The following is a 22582-nucleotide window of genomic DNA, read 5'->3' as shown; positions in this document are numbered from 1 at the left end:
ACAAACGTCAGCCGCCAAGTAAAAATCGGTCTATAGAAGTCCCTCGTCAAACTCCCGGCGTCCCGCGTCCTGTGCTGATGGAGTAAGTTTCACGTTCATTGTAGTGTATGTTAAACTAAAGGGTTTTTTCTAGCATAAAACTTGCGTATTTGAATTTAGTTCTTTATTTAATTTTATTTCCACTGTTTGCCTAGACACCGAAATTTGCAATAATGTTTGTAACCGCAACTACTGCATGTTTTTAAAAAAAAAGTGAAAAACATATATAACACATATAGTAAAGTATGTTTGACACTATAGGCTTTTAAGATAATCTTGAAATGAAGGTGGCTGTGCTAAGATTGTATTTGTTTTTTTCTCTAGAAGTTTTGTTTTCCCCAGGGATTCTGTCACTTAAAGGTGACTTAAAATTATTTTGTTTCACTTTTTGCAAAGGTAGCTGAACAGTGTCAGGACTGAATTTTGTCTTATGTTTACATAATTGCAGCAAGGAAGGACTTGTTCATTCAAGACCTAGAGCTGGTGTGAGAGCTGACAGCAGCACAAAAGTTGATCGTTAAAGTATCCTAGCACCAGATGGCACAGGTGCTTAAGTAGCTTCAGTAAATGGTAGTCTTGTAAATGCATACCTCACGCTTTTCGCACCGGCCCACAGACCCTTAACATGAAAATAGGGCATGGCTGTGGTCCGGGGTTAATATCCATTGTCTTTTTTCTGAGTGAGAGCCCTTCTGCTGTGTGGGCAGCTGACTAGCAAACACTGAGAGAAGCTGCAGTGTTACTCCAATTGGAAAATCTGCTGGAGAATATTTTGGCCATAGAACAGTTCAACAAATTGAAGTAGGACTCCCCGGATACTTTGAGAAACTGACACAAAACATGGAAATGTATGTGAGACCTGGACTCTGCCAGTGGTGTATGCTTCAAAATCCATAGGTTTCAAATAGTTACTTTCCAAAACTGGACCAAATAGAAGGGTAAGTGTAGTTAGAAAATTGATGAAAACAAGTAGAAAGTGAAAGAACATTCTATGGGAAGAAGAATATTGGTCAGAAAAGCAAATTGCCTCCTTCTTGATGGATTTGCATTTCTCAAGAGATGATATTGCCCCTTGAATAGTAAAAGTATGTCTGTTGTATTAGAAAGTCTCATTGCCCATTTCATAGCACATGACCTGCCTGAACGTTTCAAAAGTACAGTCATTATATCACCAGGCCAAGGGAGTGCTTCTGGGGGAGACTTCGATGAGACTTTTAAAATAGCTACTTATCACCCTCTGCAATGGATCAGCACCAAGTAATTACCTTATTTTTAAGGATAACAGTCTTGACGCAAGCAAGAATCCAGGTTCATCGACTATTGCATCGTTGTACCCAAACAAAAACGAGCAGAAGGCATCAGAAGCAACTAGAATGCAGTTGTATTAATTCACCCATTTGAGCAATTTCTTCCTGAATACTAACCACTACTGTGGAGAGGACAGAACTGTTTTAGAATCACCTCTGCTTGGCTCGGTCAGCCAAAAAGTTCCCTCTTGATATGACAAATATGTACCAAGCAATGGTGGGTTGACCTGACAAACTACCTGACAGAGCTTGATTGTAAATGACCCGTCACTTCACTGCAATCCGAGGCAAGGACATTGTGTTTGGTTATGCCAAAGATAACACCTCCTAAGACTAGTTTCAGTGGGTCACATCATGCCTCCTGGAACATATTTCTGTTAGAATGGGCCCATCAAACTTGGCTAATGTTACATATATTGGTTGCTTCTTCAATTGCATCCCTACTTAGCGTGTCGCCTCAGGATATGTCTTAACCACCTCGTATATTGCCTCTTTTATGCCATTCAAGATATAAGATTGATACTATCAAGACAGATGACCAAATCTCTACTGACTCTTCTGCAGGAAACATTACTTTGCTCAGCCGAACCTGAGGAAGCCAACAAGTACATGCAGGAACACCGTTAGCTCCCCATGCACGGCAACCTCACACTCCCTTTTGAAGGACATGGCCTCTCCAGTCAAAGAAGTAAGTTAGTATGGGGTAACCCAGTATCCCTCAGAACCTCAGAACCTGGGCAGTACTATGTTATGTAAACAGTTGTTCTGTCGGGTCAACACTTGGTTCCTTGTGGAGAAGTGTGGCTCAATAGTTAGAGCGGCAGACCCTGATGCAGAGGTCTAGCCCGGGACCAGGGTTCAATTCCCCGCTTCGGCGGGTCTTGGGCTCAAAAATTCCACGGACCTGATAATTCTCGCCTCGGTGCCTATTCCAATCATGGAGTCCCACTCTGCAACTCTGGGCAATAGTTTGCTTAATCTCCACAATGGCCCCCACAACGCTAAGGATGCCTGGCCTCCGCCTTGGGGGTGTCCAGGAGTGGACACCTCACAGGGAAAGCCAGGATGGGTTCCACAGCGTTATTCGTACAAGCGCCTTGAGACCCTTGCGGGTGAGTAGTGCGCTATACAAGTATCAATTTACAATTACAATATTGCTTCAGAAAAACCAAAATTCCTTCAGTAATTCCTTGAGTTATAGTCTCAACGGATGTATGTCGTTACAACGCATGCTTTTTCCACGCATGCCTTTACAACGCAGGTTTTACAACGCAAGTCGTTACAACGACTTGCGTTGGGGGGCGCTGGATAGTGAATAGTTTAATTTACTATTCCAACTCCAGTCCCCGTGGATAGTAGGGTAGGTGTTGGATAGTAAATTAAACTATTACCTATCCTACAGCACCCCCCAGCGCAATTCGTTGTAACGAATTGCGTTGTAAAAGTTGCGTGGTAAAAGTTGCGTTTTAAAAACGCTGTTTACCAGTCTCAATCACTCTGAACAAAACAGAGATGCAAATCCGATCCAAAATAGGGTATAAACAAATTATTTTATGAATTTAGTTGCATTCATAAATACCCCGTCTCAATAAATAACAATTCAAGTGTATTCACAGAATGGCGCATTAAATTGAGGTGATTGTGATACTAGGTGTGCAATGACATATTGTGCAACAGTGACATAGAATTAGTGCCTTTATGTACAAGTGAAGAGGGGAGAACAGGATGTTGGTCAATGCGGTATTAAATTGCAGTTATTCCTTTGTGCCACTTCTGTTGGCTAGTTTTATGGAATCCTCTCTGTTGGTCCAATGGCTTGAGCCGTCGACGTTTCGACCCTATTAATGCCCGGTTTGTGGGTCAATGCGGGTCTTCATCAGGACTGGTGGGTGGGAAAGGAGTGATGTCACCTCTGGGGACCCAGAGAGGGCGCACCCATGCTTGACTTGTGAAGAATTCTTGTCGGTAGTGTGCTTTGGCCCATATGGAGATTCGATCTCCCACTTCGAGGGTAAAGGAGCCTAGTCAGTCAATTTGTTCCTTCAAATCAATGCCCTCTGCACAATTCATTATGAGGTGTTGGCATTCGTTACCTTCCCGTTGGCAGCATTTGATTGAATACTGACAACAAGAAGGTAACGAATCGTGGCAGACCGAGTTGCAGGAACTTCTAGTACATAATCCAAGAATGCCAAAACCTCGTAACGAATTGTGCAATTTACATAATACAGAGTGACATGTCCCTCTTACCACATGGACTGAGGCAGCTCTGATTCATCATGTTATTAAGCTGGACTTTACAAATTCTGGACCAGATTACGAGTTTGACGGTATGACTGCCAGGGAACTGTGCCCGCCTATTCCACACCACTGCTAACTGCATATTAGAAGTTGGGCAGTCTGAAACACACCACCAGCATGAAGATCCTATCAACGGTCCTGCAGCGAACTCGGGCAGTGTAAATTGTCACTGGTAAATTGGCGGATGACACCAGGATAGCTTTCCGACCGCTGAGCATATTACGAGTGCAAATTGCTACTGGTGGTCTCACAGTGGTGCACAGCCAGTGGCAGGTCACCCATAGGCGGTCAATTGCCGAGGTACTAGAACCAAAAGAAATTACTACTTTTAACACAAACCATTGGATGGATTCAAATACCACACACCTGAAGTTTTGTGACAAGTGGGCACACCTTCAATTCACACTATATAAAACACACCCCAACCCTGACCAGAGTCCTTTGCTATTCAAATCAGATCAGGCACATATACACCGAGTACATCACTGTTTACCACATATACATTTTTTCAATATTTTCACTTATCATTCTTCATCACCCATTTACCAATTTTTTAACCTATCTCATCATCCTGTGTTTATATATTTCAGTTAAACCGGCTTCCCATTTTTTTCCTTCACCAAGGGACCTAAGAAACCTGCCTTCCCTGAATCCAAATTAAGATTCATGGTGGACAAAATCATTAGAGTAGAGCCCTAATGTTTTGGAGCTCAAGTACAGCATACTCCTCACAGCACAAAAGTGGCAAATGTGTAAGAGAGATAGTCAACAGAGTGAATGCTGTTGGGCACACCTTGTTCACACAGAATGACATAAGAGGTGGAATGAACTCATGAGTAGTTCAAGTTCAAGTTCAAGGATTTATATAGCGCACTACTCACCCAGAGGGTCTCAAGGCGCTTGGGGATGGGTTCACTATTTATCGAATAGCCAGGTTTTAAGTTCCTTTCTGAAGGAGATGTGGTTCTGTGTAAGGCGGAGGTGGGTGGGAAGTGAGTTCCAGGTCTTGGCAGCCAAGTAGGAGAAGGATCTGCCTCCCATGGTGGATCTTTGGATACGCGGAACTGGGGCGAGGCCTTGATTGGAGGATCTTAGTTGGCGGGTGGGTGTGTAGAAGGATTGTCGAGAGTTGAGGCATTCGGGCCCTAGTTTGTAGAGGGCCTTGTGTGTATGGGTGAGGAGACGGAATGTTATTCTCTTGTTAACGGGGAGCCAGTGGAGGTCTTTCAGGTGGCCGGTAATGTGATTTTGGCGAGGGATGTCCAAGATGAGTCTCGCTGATGCGTTTTGGATGCGTTGGAGTTTTTTCTGTAATTTGGCTGTAATTCCGGCGTAGAGGGTGTTTCCGTAGTCCAGTCTACTCGTGACTAGTGCGTGGGTGACAGTCTTTCTTGTCTCGGAGGGGATCCAACGGAAGATGTTTTTGAGCATACGAAGTACGTTGAAGCAGGAGGATGAGACGGCGTTGACTTGTCTGGTCATCGAGAGTGAGGAATCTAGGATGAAGCCCAGGTTGCGTGCGTGATCTGTGGGTGTGGGTGCTGATCCCAGAGCTGAAGGCCACCACGAGTCGTCCCAGGCAGATGGGGATGATCCTAGGATGAGCACCTCCGTTTTGTCTGAGTTAAGTTTTAGGCGGCTGTTTTTCATCCATTCGGCTACTTCTTTCATGCCTTCGTGGAGGTTGGTTTCGGCGGTGTTGGGGTCTTTGGTGAGGGAAAGGATCAGCTGGGTGTCGTCAGCGTAGGAGATGATGTTAAGGTTGTGATGACGCGCGATGGATGCGAGTGGACTCATGTAAACGTTGAAGAGGGTGGGACTGAGTGATGATCCTTGTGGTACACCGCAAATGACCTCGGTAGCCTCTGATTTGAATGGCGGAAGTCTTACTCTCTGGGTTCTTCCGGCGAGGAACAAGATGATCCAGTCCAGTGCTTTTCCTTGTATTCCGATGTTGTTGAGGCATTGTATGAGGGTGCTATGACAGACTGTGTCGAAGGCGGCGGAGAGGTCAAGTAGAATGAGGGCCACTGTTTCTCCGTTGTCCAGTAGTGTTCGGATATCGTCTGTGGCTGCGATGAGGGCGGTTTCGGTGCTGTGTCTGGCTCGAAAGCCGTTCTGTGAGGGATCGAGGGAGTTGTTGGATTCGAGGAAGGCGGCGAGTTGGCTATTGACGGCTTTCTTGATGACTTTTGCTGGGAAAGGGAGGAAGGATATTGGGCGGTAGTTTTTGAGTTCAGAGGGGTCTGCTGTGGGTTTCTTCAGGAGGGCGCTGACTTCAGCATGTTTCCAGCTTTCTGGGAAGGTAGCAGAGTTGAAGGAGCAGTTGATAACATCACGGAGATGGGGTGCGATGATGGAGTCTGCTTTGTTGAAGATGTGGTGGGAACATGGGTCGGTTGGCGAGCCAGAGTGGATGGAGTTCATTAGGCGGATGGTGTTTTTGGTGGAGATTGGGTTCCAGGCGCTGAGAGTGTTAGAGGGCGGTTTATTTTCTGAGGGGGGTGGGGGGGATTGTTCGTTCGAATTGTTTTCGAAGCTGTTATGTATGTCGGCAATTTTGTTGTAGAAGAAGGAGGATAACGAATCGCAGAGGTCTTGGGAGGGAGTGATGTCGTTTGAGGCTGCGGTGGGGTTGGTAAATTCTTTGACGATGTTGAATAGTTCCTTGCTGTTATGGGCATTGTTGTCGAGTCGATTCTTGAGTGCTGATTTCTTGGTGGATCGAATCAGCTGGTGGTGTTTGCGGGTGGCTGTCTTGAGGGTGGTCATGTTTTCGGCGGTTGGGTTTTTTCTCCATGTTTTCTCGAGAGTACGGCATAGTTTCTTGGATTTCTTAAGGTCATCGTTGAACCAGGGGGCCTTTTTGCAGTCTTGTTTGGTGTGATTGTTTTTTAAGGGTGCTAATTCGTCCGCGCTGTGAGTGATCCATTGTTTGAATTTGATGGCAGCTTGGTTTGGGTCCGATGAGAGGGCGGGTGGTTTTTGGTTGAGCGATGTGAGGAGTTGGTCGGTGGAGATTTTATTCAATTTTCTCCGGGGAATAGGTTGTGGGGGGTTGTGGGTCGAGGTTGTTTTGTAGCTGAAGTGAACACAACTGTGGTCCGTCCAGTGGAGAGCCGTGGTGCGATCGAAGGAGATGTGTTTGCTGGAAGTGAAGATTGGGTCTAGCGTATGCCCGGCTACATGGGTGGGGGTGTCAACAAGTTGTTTGAGTCCGAGATTGGCCAGGTTGTCCAGAAGGGTGGTGGTGTTGCTGTCGTTTTTCTTTTCTAGGTGGAAGTTGAGGTCTCCTAGTAGAATGTAGTTCTCGGAGGCGAGGGCATGAGGATTGATGAAGTCAGTGATGTCCTCGGTGAATTGTTTACGTGTTCCTGGGGGCCAGTAGAGGAGGGTGCCTCTGAGTGTGGTTCTGGGGTCCGTGTGGATCTGGAAGTGGAGGTGTTCGGCGGTGATGACGTTATCGTCAGAGCTCGTCGTGATTTTGATGGTGTTCTTATGGACGATGGCGATGCCTCCTCCAGTCTGAATGGAGCGGTCTTTTCGGATGATCTTGTAACTGTCCGGGATGGCTATGGCGATGTCGGGTGTAGATGATGCATTCATCCATGTTTCAGTGAGGAAGGCGACGTCTGGTGACATGGTGTCGAGTAGATCCCAGAGTTCGGTGGCGTGTCTGTGGACCCAGCGGGTATTCAGCAGGATGCACTTCAGGTGGTTAGAGTCGGAGCTGTGTTTGGGGTTAGTGGATGTGGTAAGGGTCTTGAAGCTGGTATATTTGCAGGAGTGGCAGGTGAAAGGCCCGTGTGTGCGTCCCGGGGCAGCATCGTAGCATTGGGGTATGCGTCCGGTGTTAAGGGCTAGGAGGGTGGCTGCGTCATACTTAATGCGGTCGGAGTGCGGTTTGCGGGGGCCAGGGGGTATGGCGCTGGGCGCGGTCCAGGCGCAGACGGGCGTAGACGGGCTTACCTTTGGCACACCTTCGGCGCGACCGCAGCGCGTGGACGCTGCGCGTAGGTCAATCTGTCTTAAATGGATGGTGGAGGGGGCGGAGCGTGGGAGGGTCAGCTGGGAGGCGGTAGCGGGGAGGAGAGGCGGGCCATGGGAAATAACAACAACAAGATGGTGGACTACAACAGAAAGCGGAACAGGGGCACAGCCAACAGAAATCAGTAAAATGCAGTCAATGTATAGGCCGGCTGGCAGAGTGTTACAGCGAAGTCGCGCTAATTAATTGAAATGTTAAAAATGCGGCGTTCCGTTTCTATGCGCTATGTCCTGGTGATTGCGCTTAAAGTGTAATTGCAATGCAGGCTACGATACCAGTCGCGGTACTCGAACTCCGGGCAATGCGATTCAGCTCAAGGCGTTAGGTTTCAGTGCGGAGGAGCAGCACGATAGGGGATCTGGATTTAGGAAGCGTGGGGAGTGACCGCTTTGGAGCAGGTCCGGACGGTCAGTAGGGTTGGGCAGAGAACTCCTCTCCGCCATCGGAAGGGAGAAAGCCAGCCACCCCTGGCCCGTTACTGCTTTTGATCCCAGCCAGGTCGGGTGAGCCTGCCCTGGTGCCGATGGACCCCCGTCCCCAGCTCCTGAACCCTTGGATGCCTTGCAGGACCAGGTGGCTCCCGCACCCCGGGGCCGGCTGGATAGTGCTCAAGCCCCAGGACCGGTTCAACTTTTTAACACTAGCCAGGCCGGGGAGAGCCTATCCCGGACCCTAGTGGAACCCCATCCTCCACGATCAGACCCTCAGCTGACTTGCAGGATGGGGGGATTCCGCACCCCATGTCCCGCCGGATGGAGCTCAAGCCCCGGGCCTGGTCCCTGCTTCAGAACCTTAGACTTGCTGGGTAGAGCCTCTCTGGGACGCGGTGGACCTCCATCCCCAGCGCCCACACCCTCACTTGGCTTGCAGGATGAGGGCTTCCACAACCCAGGGCCTGACGGACAAGCTCAAGCCCCTAGCCTGGTCCCTGCTTATAAACCCTAGCCAGGACAGGAAGTGGGCCCCTGTGGACCCAATACCCAGCGATCAGACCCTCAGCTGGCTTGCAGGACGGGAGCTCCCTTGCCCTGGGGTCCGCTGGACAGAGCTCAAGCCCAGGGCCTGGTCCCATCTTCCGAACCCTAGCCAGGCCAGGAAGATCCTTCCTGGGCCCTGGTGGACCCCCTTGCCCAGCGCACATACCCTTGACTGGCTTGCATGACGGGCAGCTCCTGCTATCCGGAGCCCACCAGATGGAGCTCAAGCCCCGGGCCCTACTTCCAAACCTTAGCCAGGCCCATGGAGATACTGTGAAGGTCCCGGTGGACCCCCCTGGGTGGCACGGGGCATCCGCACATTTCTGCCATCCCAGACTGGGCCCAGGCATCCCCTGCTCAGGGATTCTCCAAGCTCTCCTGGGGCTTCAGCTCTGGCTTGGCCCCCTTTCACGCAGGGCTTGTCTCCTGCTGCTCCTCGTCACACCCTACCCTGGCTACTGACTGTCACCCCCCACACCCAGACCCTTGGGCATCAGGGCACTGACTCGGGTGGGTGTGCCTTCCCTGGAGCTTGGTGGGAACGAACCAATGAGGGTTAAGCCCAGGCCATGTCCTCTTCCCACCAGCCTGCCCGGGGAGCTACATTTTTCCTGCCTATTACCCCCACATAGTGGGGGCTTACAGAACCCTGGGGAAGGACAAAAGTTAGAGTTAGCCCGGTCGGCCGGCAGGCTGGCCATGTGGTCACCCAGCCTGCAGGGCAATCTGGTCACCCAGCCTGCAGGGCCATCTGCTTGCTCAGCCCGCAGGGCCATTTGGTCACCCAGCCTCCAGGGCCATCTGGTCGCCATGCCAGGTGACCAGATGGCACAGAACATCCCAGTGCCCAGATGGCCTGGGAGAAATGGAGCCAGTCGCCCTTGCACTCCAACGATGGCGAGGGTGGCCAGGCATCCGAGGCCACTGCTTGGGTGGCTGCTTAACCAGGGCTGCTCACCTCCCTGCTTGACTTGCGTTGGAGCAGTGGGAAAGGGAGGGCCCCAGCTGGCCCAGGTCATCTGGTCAATCAGCTGACAAGCAAGGGATGGTGGCCCCCATCCCTTCACCCTGTGCCGGATGGCATGTGGTGAAGGCAGCCTACTGCAGGCCCACGTCATACCTGCACATCCCTCCCGCCATCCCAGTGGCAGAGGGGCCCACCCCTGGGTATGGTAGAGGAGGGTATCCACGGGCGCCTCACACAAGGAAAAAGTAAATATTGGTTCAGAGCATGACTTTCAATAGTTTGCAGGGAGGTAGCTGCTCTGCTACTTACGAAACCCTGACCCAGAAACAGGTTGACTATGAATGATTTAGCACCAGGTGTGAAGTAATCAAAATCAACTGAAGTAATCAAAATCCTTCTCAGGGGTCTCACTGATACTTAGCCCTTTTAAACCAACAAATAAGAAATTGGCACAGAAGCTGAAATATAAAAGATCATTTTTATTAAACTCAAATGAGTTGAGACTACGTCACACAGAAGCCTTAGCAACTGAATGAGGCAGTCTAAAGAGTACAGAAAACTGGGGCTTTATATATGCTTTAGTGATACATAGTAAGCATAAATGCAAGGGGCAGTCCTGGCTCATGTAAGCATGCAAAATGACTAAGTTGGGCATACAAGATCTACTTGCTCAACAAAGTGGGAGGAGAGTTACTTCTCCATACAGCAGCAAAAATAGCCTGACAGTTATACTAGAGAAGCAGGTGCATTCTACTAGCTAGGCCCTTCTGGGCATCTAAATGTATACTTGTAAAGCGCACTGTTACTCCATCTCCCCAGGCTAACCGAGGCTCCAAGGCACTGCAGTATTGTTACGGTTTAGGGGGGATTATGACTTAGAGGCGTTCAGTCATATTCCCAAAAATGCTAGCTTCACCCCATTGGCTCCTCAGCCAACCAAATACACCAAATGTTCCTGCTGTTCCTCTCATACTGAGCAGGATTACAATTGCAACAACACATCATCAGTAAGGTCAAAATAACCTGTTTCACGACGGTCTAAACAAAGCTCACATGCTCCTATTAGTGGGTAAGCAATCCAATGCTTGGTGAATTCTGCTTCACAATGATAGGAAGAACCGACATCGAAGAATCGAAAAGCGACGTCGCTATGAGCGCTTGGCCCATTATTCCCGTGGTAACTTTTCTGACACCTCCTGCTTGTCAGAAGGATCATGAGGCCCCGCTTTCACGGTCTGTATCTATACTGAAAATCAATATCATGTGAGCTTTTGCTGTTCTGCTCCGCAGGAGGTTTCTGTCCTCCCTGAGCTCGCCTTAGGAAACCTGCATCATCTTTTGAAAGGTGTACCACCCCAGTCAAACTCCCCACCTATCACTATCCCCAAAGTGGGTCACACATGGTGGGCACCGGGTGCTTGGAGCCAGAAGCGCGAGTCTCACATGTGTCTTGCCCCCCACCTCACCGGGTAAGGGAAAAAATTATAAGAGTAGTGGTATTTCACCGGAGGCCTAAGGGACTCCCACTTATCCTACACCTTTCATGTCTCTTCACAGAGCTAGACTAGAGTCCCGCCCAACAGGCACTTCTTTCCCCACTGATTCTGCTAAGCCCGTTCCTGTGGCTGTGGTTTTGCTAGATAGTAGGAAGGGACAATGGGAATCTCGTTCATCCATTCCCCTTCATTGCACCACAGGGTTTCACTCGGACCTCCGTCTCTCGCACGTGTTAGACTACCTGGTCCGTGTTTCAAGATAGGTTGGGTGGGTAACCGACATGGCGTCAGACCCCTGGCACCCAGCAGGGGCCCCCCCATCTTGCGGCACAATGCAGTCGCGGTGCACTGCGTACAGTCGGCCCCAAGTGACAGTCATGCCGGGAGCAGGGGGCCCCATACCCCCTTTATTGCCCCAGCACCCCCCGAGGGGCAGCCAGGAGCAGGTGCCCAGTGGAGGGCACGGAGTTGGTAGAATCTCCCTCGGCCCTACAGCAATGGCAAAGCTACTACCAGGGGGACTGTAACACCCCAGCCAACCCGGAGCCAGTTTGGGCACACCGCCGTGGTGGAATTGCTTCCAGGCACCGGTCCCGCGAAAGGGATCTGGAACTCCCAGGCCACCGACCTTCCTGCCGTGTTGAATCCTCCGGGCAGACTGCATGGACCCCACCCTTTTACCTCTCGGTGGTTTCACGCCCTCTTGAATTCTCTCTTCTAAGTTCTTTTCAACTTTCCCTTATGTTACTTGTTGGCTATAAGTCTCAGGCCCATAATTAGTCTTAGATAAAGTTCACCACCCGCCTTAGGCTGCATTCCAAGCAACCCTACTCAGAGAAGACTCGATCGTGGCACGCCGGGGGCTGCTACCAGCTTAACACCATCCGCAGGGGGAGCCTCGATCAGAGGTACTTTGGCCCCTTGAGCAAAGCCTTGGAATCGGTCTTCTGTATGCCACATTTCGTGCACCCGCCACAGGGTGGGGATTCTGCACTGGGCTCTTCCCTTGTCACTCACCGTGACTGCGGGAATCCTGGTTAGTTTCTTTTCCTCCGCTTAGTAATATGCTTAAATTCTGCAGGTTGCTGCGTCAGGTCTGGAGGGGTTTCACCCTCCCTGGGAAGCCGGCTATGGAGGTGGACACCCGAGGCATGTGCACGTAGGCAGCTGATGGGTCATCACAGACAGACATGCGTGGCATGCATCCAGGTGCCCCGGGTCTGGCCCGGGGCAGACCGGTTGCCGGACCCCCCTCCTTCTCGAGGCGGGTACCCAGGACTAGGTCGCAGGCGGTGTACCTCCGCAGCAGGACCCAGTAAGGGACCCTGCTACGGGTGCTCAGGAGTCTGACCTTGTGGGGGAATTAAAGGAAGTGGAGCTAACCCTGCAGTGGCCCAGCTGTGTCCCAGGGAAGCCCCGGCGCAGTTGACGATCGAGGGACCCTCAGACAGGCGTAGCCCCGTGAGAAACCCAAGGCCACAAGGTGCGTTTGAAGTGTTGATGATCAATGTATCCTTTAATTCACACTAATTCTCTCAGCTACCTGCCTTCTTTATCGACACGCGAGCCGAGTGAGCTACCGCAACTTTTTGAAAACGATCCCCCACCTGCAGGTGCAGGAGAGGCCGGAGGAAGACGACACTGTCCGACTACCACCCACGCGGTGAGATGGCTTGGACTTCCCCTCTGGGAGTCAGACTGTACCGGGAATGTGTTGGGTGGAGAGAAGTGACGGTGGGGCATGTGGGACCTATGGACCTGCCGCGCACCAGCGTCGGAGGGCTGACGCCACCCAACCCCTTCCACTCGGGTCAGACCACTGGGGGGCATGACTGCCGGGGGCACATGGCCTTCGCTCTGCTGGGTAGGATGAAGGGCCTCCTGCCAGGTGGCAGACCCTCGAGTCGGACGGTCCATGCAAGGTGGAAGCTCCTTGCTTGAAACAACAGCCGAGGCAGGCCAAGCAGTCCATCCCTAAATGGACCGAATGTACCCAATCGATCGGAATACGATTGGGGCATCCCCTGGCAGGCCACCCTGCACGGTGGATGGCGACTTCATGTCCCTGCCTGCTTCCAGGAGAGAAGGCTTGGAGGAAATGCCCATCAGGAAGGAGCTGAGAGGCAGGCGCGGACTCGGTCCCCTGTAGGCCCCGGAGGGCGGACCCGGGTCCTACCTTCCCCTGTCTCAGATTCGCCAGACCTCATGAATGTCTGAATGATCCTCTACCTAGTAATCTGAAGGAAAATGATCCCCCTTTCTTGTAATCTGTTTGCACCGAGTGGCCGAGGGGACCCAAGAAGTAAACGTGCCCGATCTCCTGGAAACCTCCCTTGGTTCGGGGAGTAACAAATAACAACAGTGAATTGAAATGAGTCAGTGGCCCAAAAAATGCAAAACTGACATTACTTTAACAAGTGGGTGATACCTAGTGGACTGTTAAGTAATGGTAGGAGGTCCGGCTCCAATGATCGGTCAGGTCCAGGATAGTCTATTGATTTAATCAGAATTTCTGGTTAACGTGCCAATCCTGCAGGTCAGGAAATAGGCGGAACAGTGCAGGATACACTCCCCTCTCTCGCCCAGGGTACCTATGTGAGAAGTACTTGCAACATTATTACTGCTCTCAGTTTGCAAATGTAACCGTACTTGTAAAGCGCACTGATACTCCTGAGTGTCCTGGCGCTGTACTCATACCGCTAGGGAACCCTTCCTGGTTTTCCCCCTGAAATGTCCACTCCTGGGCATCCCCAGGGTGCAACCAGGCATCCCTAGCACTGTAGGGGGCCGTTGTGGAGACTAAGCAAGCTATTGCCCAGAGTTGCAGCGTGGGACCCATGCTTAGAGTAGGCACAGAGGCAAGAAATCAGGTCCGAGGAATTATGAGCCCAAGATCCGCCGAGACCAGCCAAGGCAGGAATTGAACCCTGGTCCCGGGCCAGACCTCTGCATCAGGGTCTGCCGCTCTAACCATTGAGCCACACTACTCCACATGTGCAAGTAACTGACTTGTAAGGGCAAAGTCACGTGTCAGGACATTTTTAGCAACCAGAAGGATTAAATCTGTGAGTTAATGACTGAAGATTTACAAAATCACAATGTCAGGTCTTTAACTTGGTTATGCACAACACCATATAAAAGTGGGGAAACAGCATTAAAGTGAGGCATTACAGACATGTATAAGCGGGTATCGCATTACACATAATGCTGATCCTATGCAGATATTTGCTGATTAATGCAATGCATGAATATAGTTTTGTACAATACATGAAATGGGATAGGAGCGTTTAAAGTATCAGGGTCTCATTAATATGGTGTGGTGTTTGTGCTTTATAAACTGTCAAATAGACACTCAGCAAGTGTTAATATGCAATTTGGACCCAACTAAACATACACATTTGCGTGCCAGATGTACAACCCTATTTTGCATGCGCAAACGGGTTTGTGGCCCGCTTGCTCATGCAAAATGTCACAGGGCGATGTACAATTCCTAAATAGCGAGTCGCAATTTATTTGCGACTTGCATTTTAGGAATTGCGAGTCGCTATTAGGAAGGGTTGTTACCTTCCTAATAGCAACCCCAAAGCCATTTATGAATGTTTTGCAACCGCAATTGAGGTTGCAAAACACTCACAAATTACCACCCTCTTCAAGAGGGTGGTAATGCAGGCCCAAAAGCAGGGGAAAAGATTTTTTAGGGGCAGGCAGTGGTCCAAGGGACCGCTGCCAGTGCTTAAAAAATGAAACTAAAACGTTTCATTTTATTTTTTAAATGCATCCCATTTTCCTTAAAGGAAAACAATCTGCATTTAAAAAAAAAATGCTTTATTGAAAAGCAGTCCCAGACATGGTGGTCTGCTGGGCCCAGCAGGCCACCATCACTAGGAGGGACAGCCATTCCCAATGGGGTCGCAAATTGCGAGTGGGTCATTAATATTCATGAGCCTCGATTTTTGCGACCCCATTGGGAATCACAATCAGTGTCTCTGACACTGTGGTACATTGTAAATGGCGGCTCGCAATTTTGCGACACACAATTGAGCGCAAATTGCGAGGCACAATTTACAAGGTTCGCACATCTGGCCCTCCATTCCTATCTGATAGTAAAGCCTTGACATGTTCCCATGTGAATGGTGAGCCACACCTACTGTGCACATGGGGATGTAGCAGCATGTGAAACTTTGGGTGTGGCCACAGACCTCTGTCTGAAAAGGAAGCCAAATGGTGGTGTGAGTGACATCATGTCTTGGAAAGTAGTTTTTTGTACTTTGTATAATATTGACAGTTCGAATTTACAAATTGTTTGACTACTGGGAATGGAAGGTGCAGTGGAGGTTACCTTCTACAAATGTTAAAATATGTGTGACATACACATATCTTGACATAAATCCCAGTGTCTGGTGTGACACTAGTTATGACACCAACAACAATCGTCATGAACACAGTCATTACAAGAAGTATCAGTTGTACACTTCTTCAACGTTTTTGCATACTTTCAACATTGCTTCCCCAGACCTCACTTATTTTGACTCCACATGTGTGTATTTGATTGTGGAATTCTGGGCACATACTCTGATTTTAACAACCAGACAGTCGGGTGCCATGTCAATTTCTATTCACACAGTTACATCCATCTTCACCCTGGTCCTACACACGGCAGAACTGTTAGGGATATCAGAAGGAAGGTTTTATATAGCAGTTTGTGAACTGCTTTTCCTATGAACTAGGTGTACACCGTATGTAGACATGATGTTACATGCTTGTAGTCAGGCATTTAATTGGGCAGGGTCATGCCGGTACTTATCCCAGCAAGCACTAAAATGCAGGTGCTGAGACAGCTCCCTATTGGCTATTAGAAACTCGTTTGAGTCCTTTCATAGTCTCATCAAGTGATGAATGAAGCTTCTTTTAAAGTAAATATTAATGAAGCCATAGTTGGTGTTTATTTTACATTGGCTACTAAGAAGCATCTAAAAATCAGTTGTTCTTATTTGTTGTGGGAGTCATGTTAGACGTATCATATATCATGTTGCTATGAGATACTCAGCAGCGATCTGCACCTCTTCTACTTCAGTTGCTGTTTGCCATATGTGTGAGCCATCATGTCTCGTTCTAAAGACATGAGGGCCCTAGCCTTCTATGCAGAGGAGCTGGAAACCCTTGTGAAAGAGGTCCTCCCCCATTATGGCCAACCCTGTGGCTAATCGGACGAGCAGGTAAGTCCCTCACATACCTAATTCACTCCGTTGGACTGCAATGCTTACTGATTCACAGGTTCAGATGTGTCTTTTATGTGAAATAAGAGTATGATATTTTAGGACCATAAATTCTATATTCATGTAATGGATAGAGAAATTATGCTTTCTCTATACTTCACAAAATCATTGTAACGTTTGTTTGTTCAATGTCCATTCATGGACAGCTTCCATTTTTCTGTGATTTTGCAAAGTTGATGGTGCATAGGGTATGTCATTCACTCTTGTGTTTATAGGTGTCCTTGTTTGTACTGGTATAGATGTATCAAACGGCGGCTTAAAGTTTCATGTGCATGCATATACACCAGCCCAATATCATATGTGAAAAAACATATCAAGCAGTGATTTTCACATTGTTTCCTCATCCTGCTTCATGTACAGTGTTTGGAATTTAGACAACAATCTATAACTGAGAGATACGTGGGTAGCAAACAAGTCAAACAATCAGAAAGTGTTGTGTAGATCCTATAAACCAATATAGGATCTGCACGTTTTGACAACATAGACTGTAGGATTGGTGTCTAGACTGATTCCAGACACCCCCATCGGGTATGTTTGTGTGTATACCAGCTAGCATACAGTGGCACTAGAAACCCCACATACTAAGGAGAGAATAGTTCTTGGCAACTATCGAACATGACAACTCTTCCCCATCAGGAATCATGGATACTTTTGCTCAGTCACTCATGCTCACGGTGTCTCTGAGAGATACACAGAATAATCAGTGGGGAGGTTTTTCAATAAGCATTTATTGAACAGGCATCATTCTAATGTAAAATTGGTGTGCTGAAACAGCTATGAGACAGAAACAGATATAAATTATCCTATGCACCAATAGAGTAAAAGGATGGTAGATTCCTACCATACTGTTAGACCAATTAATACAGGCAAATATCAAAATACATGACAGTAATAATGCGTACTCCTAAGATGCGACCCTAAGTAAATGTATATAAGTGTACCTAGCATGTGTCTAGGTATAGAGTCAAGAATCCCTCTACGATAAAGTCAACCCCATTACCTGAAGAGAGAGAAATGTGGGACCACGTCTTGGTCTCCAGTTTGACGCCCTGCAAGGGATTTCAGACCACTACGAGCTGCAGTGTCTGCGTGCAGAAACCTCAGCGTCCCTAGTCAGTGTGTCAGCATGGAAGTCGTTTTCTCCTCTCTTGCCTCAGCAAAGATATGGTGTTTATATACCCAATGTGGTACCCCACAGGGGATATACCTTGCTGTGTCATGTTATGTTAAGTTATGTTAAAATTGTTTATAGAGCGCACTTTCACCAGGCGGTTTCATGGCACTGTGAACGGGGGGCAGCAGAAGAGTGAAAGGTGGGCATTGCGTTACTCGTAGGCCTGACAAAACAGCAGGGTTTTCAGAAGGGATCTGAAGTGGGTATAAGGTGTAGTTAATCTAAATTCCAGGGGGAGTGAGTTCCAGAAGTGGGGGGGCAAGGAAAGAGAATCTAAGCCCACCGTGTTTCTTACGTTTGAAGGTGGGGGTGGTAAGCAAGGCCAAATGGGAGGAGCGAAGATCGCGAGGAGGGAGATAGCAGTGGATCAGAGAGGAAATGAAAGCTGGACCAAGACCAGCCAATGCTTTGAAGGTGATGCAGCCTAATTTGAATTCGCAGCGTTTGACCACCGGGAGCCAGTGACTGCTCTTCAACAGTGGACGAACATAGTGGTGTCTAGGTTGGTGAAAGGTGAGCCTAGCGGCCTGGTTTTGTACCAGTTGCAGACGATGGAGCTGGTAGGCAGGGATGCCAACGTAAAGTGAGTTGGCATAGTCAATGCGGGAGATAACCAGGGCCAGAAGAGCAAGGGTTTGGGACTCCGTGGTTAAGAATCTAGAGATCTTTTGAATTCTGCGAAGGTGGAAAAAGCAAGATGACACCACTGCGCTAATCTGTGGCTTCATGGATAGGTCTTTGCAGATTATAACCCCCAGGCTTTTTGCAGATTCTCCAGGACAGGGAGGAGTGCCTAGGAGGGGGGGGGGGGGCAGAAGTTAGAGTTCCATGGGCTAGAAGGGCCTCCAGTCAGGATCTGCTCAGTCTTATCGGGTTGAGTTTTAAATGATTAGCGACCATCCAATCGCTAATAAGGCACATAGTGGACTGGAAGTTGTTGACTGAGTAGTCAGAAGAGTCAATGTCAAACACCAGCTGGATGTCGTCTGCGTAGTTAAAAGCAGCGACCTTACTTTCACGCAACGACCGGATTAGGGGAGTCAGGTACAGGTTAAAAAGAAGGGGAGAGAGGGAGGATCCCTGGGGGACACCAGAGGTCAGCCTAACTTTCTCAGCAGAGAAGTTGGAAAGGCGGACGGCCTGGTGTCGGTTACTGAGGAAGGAGGAAATCCACCTTAGAGCTGACCCCTGGATGCCAGCGTCGCCGACACGGCGGATTTGTCAAAGGTGGACGACAAATCCAGGAGCACCGAGGCCTGACTGATGTTATGGTCTGCCCACTTCCTCAGTTCATCTATGACTGAGAGAATGACTAGCTCGGTAGAGTGTGCTGGCCTAAATCCTGCTTGTTGGGAGTCAAGGAACTGCGAATGTTCAATGAAAGAGCTGAGGAAATTGGTGACATGAGCTTCAAGCAGCTTGCTGAGGTAAGGGAGCAGCGAAATGGGGCGAAGATTACTCATCAGAGAAGGGGAGGCATTGGGTTTTTTCAGGATGGGGACAACTTCGGCTATCTTAAAGGAGTCGGGGACAGAGCCTAGTCTGAGAGAGTTGTTGAGGAGTGCAAGTGGGGGGTTAGGGCAGGTGGCAAAGACTTCTTGTAAGATGTGGGATGGGCAGATCCTGATCCAACCTTTTTTAATAGAGCGATAAACTCATCCCTAGATATCAGGGGTATTTGATCCACCACCTGGTTTTTTTTAAAAGTGGTAACAGAGGTAGTAGAGGGTGTGGGGGAAGGAATGCTGCTTTTGATTGTGGCAATCTTCTCCGTGAAGTATAGGTTAAGAAAGTCACAGAGTGTTTGAGAAGGGAGGGGCTTAACTGTTACTCTGTCCGGGTGTGACAGCTCCTCAACTATGGAGAATATGTCTTTGGTCTTAGTAGCAGAATTGGTGATTTTCTGGGAGAAATATGTAGTTTTGGCCTGGAGAATTGATTTGTTGTAGTCTTTTAACAGCGTGATAAACAAAACTCTTTTCCCCGGGGCGTAGTCTCGTCTCCAGCTACGCTCAACCTGCCTGAGTGTCAGTTTGCTCTTTTTTAGTTTGTCCGAGAACCAGCGCTGGGCATCATGTGGACGCTTAAGTTTGGTTCTCCAAAAAAGGTGCGACGATGTTGCTGGCTGATTCAAGCCAATGCTTTATGCTGGTAGCCTGACTATCTAGGGAGTGCTGTTCGATAGGAGACGAGGCGTTAAGTAAGGTACGGAACTCGTGGAGGTTGGCCCGGCTCCAGTTTCTTGCCATATGGTGCCCTGTGAGGGCCTTTTTTTGTGGGGGATGCAGGCCAGTGAGAATGTAATAATGTGGTGGTCTGACCAAGGGCACAGAGAGATTAGGGGTTGGGTGATTTCCAGGTAAGAGGTCCAAACTTGGTCTAGGACATGTCCCTTAATGTGTGTAGCGGACTGTATATGCTGAGTGCAGTTCATACCGGATAGGAGGTCTGTAAAATCTGAAGAGCTGTTGCTCTCCTTAGCATCCGTGGGTCAATAGTTAAAGTCACCAATAATCAGGATTTTGGAGTTGTTGATGACCAATTGGGACAGCATTTCACCAAACAGTAAAGGAAAACAGGGCATGTATTGAGGGGGGCGGTAAACAAGGGCGCAGATAAAAGGGGATTGGGAGGATTCGAATTTTAAAATGAGGCTGTCAACTGAGGGTATGCCAGTGATATTTAAGGCAGTAAACCTAAGTGAATGATGAATTATAGCAGCAACCCCACCTCCCGGCTTCCCTGAGCGCCTGTTGGCTTGGAGGATGTAGTAGCCTGAGGGCACTGCCGCGAGAATATCCGGTACTGACTCCGTAGTAAGCCAAGTTTCCGTTACAAGAAGTATGTCAGGTTTGTCTGAGTCAAGTAGCTGGCATATTTCTAGTTGATGTTTTACCAGTGAGCGGGTGGTTAAGTAGCTGACTACCAGGGTGCTATTAGTTTTGCCCCGGGACGGGTGGGGTATAGGACCTGGTGGATCGGCAGGGTTGGGGAAGAGGTTATTTATAGAGGGAAGGACAAGAAGTTCAGGGAAAGCAGTCCTTCGGTTAAAGACTCCTAACGAATACAAATGGGCTTGGTGCCGGAGCTAAGAGGCCAATTATCATGGAGATGTGTCAGTTCAGTAGCCGTATGAGAGATGAAATGGGCATAGTTACTTGCCCCTTGCCCCGGTCGGCCGCGGACAGGCGCAGACGGGCTTGCCTTTGACGTGCCTTCGGCGTGCCGGCGGCACGCCCGCTGTGCGCATCCGCTGCACGTGAGGAAAGGCATGTGAGCATTATGGCGCGGGGAGAGGTAGAGCGCTACCCAGCGGCTCCGCCCCAAGCACCTCCCAGCTGCCAGGAATGAGGGTCAGAGGCGCCGGCACCCTCCACATCAATCAGGGAAACCCCGCGGTGGACCGGGGTGTCGGCGTATGACCCAGGCGAGGTATATGCTGCTGATAAAGGTAGGAGCAGAGTGTTCAATAGCGGGGGTTAAATTAAATTTAAAAAATAGAAATAAAAGTTTAAAAGCTAGCAACAAAGTGTATTGTGCGAATGCGTAAAATATGCTCACAGCGCATTAAGGCGAAGATGAAACTGCCTGCTTAGTAGTCAAGCAGGGCAGGTCTTTGGTCAGGAAGTCATGCAAGGCGGGCCGAGCAGCGTTCTTTCACCGGCTGCGTGCGTTCACAGCGCGGGGAGAAAGGCAGGTCAGCTTTATGGCGCGGGGAGAGCTAGAGCGCTACCCAGCGGCTCCGCCCACAGCACCTCCCAGCTGCCAGGATAGAGGGTCAGAGGCGCCGGCACCCTCCACATCAATCGGGGAAACCCCGTGGTGGACAGGGGTGTGGGCGTATGACCGAGGCGAGGTACATGCTGCTGATATAGGTAGGAGCAGAGTGAGCAATAGATGGGGTTAAATTAAATGTAAAAAGTACAAATAAAAGTTTAAAAGCTAGCAACAAAGTGTATTGTGCGAACGCGTAAAATATGCTCACAGTGCGTTAAGGCAAAGATGGAACTGCCTGCTTAGAAGTCAAGCAGGACAGGTCTTTGGTCAGGTAGTCATATAAGTCGGGCCGAGCAGCGTTCTGTCACCGGCTGCGTGCGTTCACAGCGCGGGAAAAAGGTAGGTAAGCTTTATGGCGTGGAGAGAGCTAGAGGGCTACCCGGCAGCTCCACCCCCAGCACCACCCAGCTGCCAGGAATGAGGGTCAGAGGCGCCGGCACCCTCCACATCAATCGGGGAAACCCCGTGGTGGACCGGGGTGTCGGCGTATGACCCAGGCGAGGTATATGCTGCTGATATAGGTAGGAGCAGAGTGAGCAATTGAGGGGGTTAAATTAAATTTAAAAAGTACAAATAAAAGTTTAAAAGCTAGCAACAAAGTGTATTGTGCAAACGCTTAAAATATGCTCACGGCACTTTAAGCCGAAGATGGAACCGCCTGCTTAGTATTCAAGCAGGACAGGTCTTTGGTCAGGTAGTCATGTAAGGCGGGCCGACCAGCGTTTTGTCACTGGCTGCGCGCGTTCATGTCAGACTAGGATGAGGGAAAGAATGTCCCTTATACATAATTATTATGCAGGAGATGGTAAACATGCTGGGATTTCTAGAATCCTCATGCATAATGAATGAGGCTAGATTTCAGAGGAAACCCCATGTCATTTAGGCAGTTAAAAGGTCAGTACTGAGATTTGTTACGTAGTGTATTATCAGGGGAATATAGGTGAAAGGTCTGGTTGCTACCTGAGCCCATATCGGACATCTGTATGAAACATAACACCCACTCCTCATCCGACTGCATGACACATGAAAACATACTACATGTACTTCTAAAACACGCAGATAACTTAATAAGCGAAAATGCTTAAAAACTGTAAAATTCTAGTATATGCTTCAGATGTCTCTTAAAATATGGTTGTATATATGATCTGAACAACTATGAGCACCTGAAAGCCATAAAGTACTGAAAAAGAGTCTATTGTTTAGGATTCCAGATGTTGGTT

At 49.0% G+C, this 22582-nt stretch overlaps 2 pseudogenes; both read right to left on the bottom strand.

Moving 5' to 3' along the window:
- Positions 1 to 9884: 9884 nt before the first annotated feature.
- On the bottom strand, positions 9885 to 12240 carry LOC144765631 (28S ribosomal RNA; annotated as a pseudogene).
- A 332-nt stretch (positions 12241 to 12572) lies between these two features.
- LOC144764693 (5.8S ribosomal RNA) lies at positions 12573 to 12726 on the bottom strand (annotated as a pseudogene).
- Between the last annotated feature and the right edge of the window lie 9856 nt (positions 12727 to 22582).

Source organism: Lissotriton helveticus, chromosome 6, assembly GCF_964261635.1.
Source record: "Lissotriton helveticus chromosome 6, aLisHel1.1, whole genome shotgun sequence".
Taxonomy (NCBI): domain Eukaryota; kingdom Metazoa; phylum Chordata; class Amphibia; order Caudata; family Salamandridae; genus Lissotriton; species Lissotriton helveticus.
The sequence above is the reverse complement of the archived record's forward strand: the minus strand, read 5'-3'. Positions and strand labels throughout refer to the sequence as shown.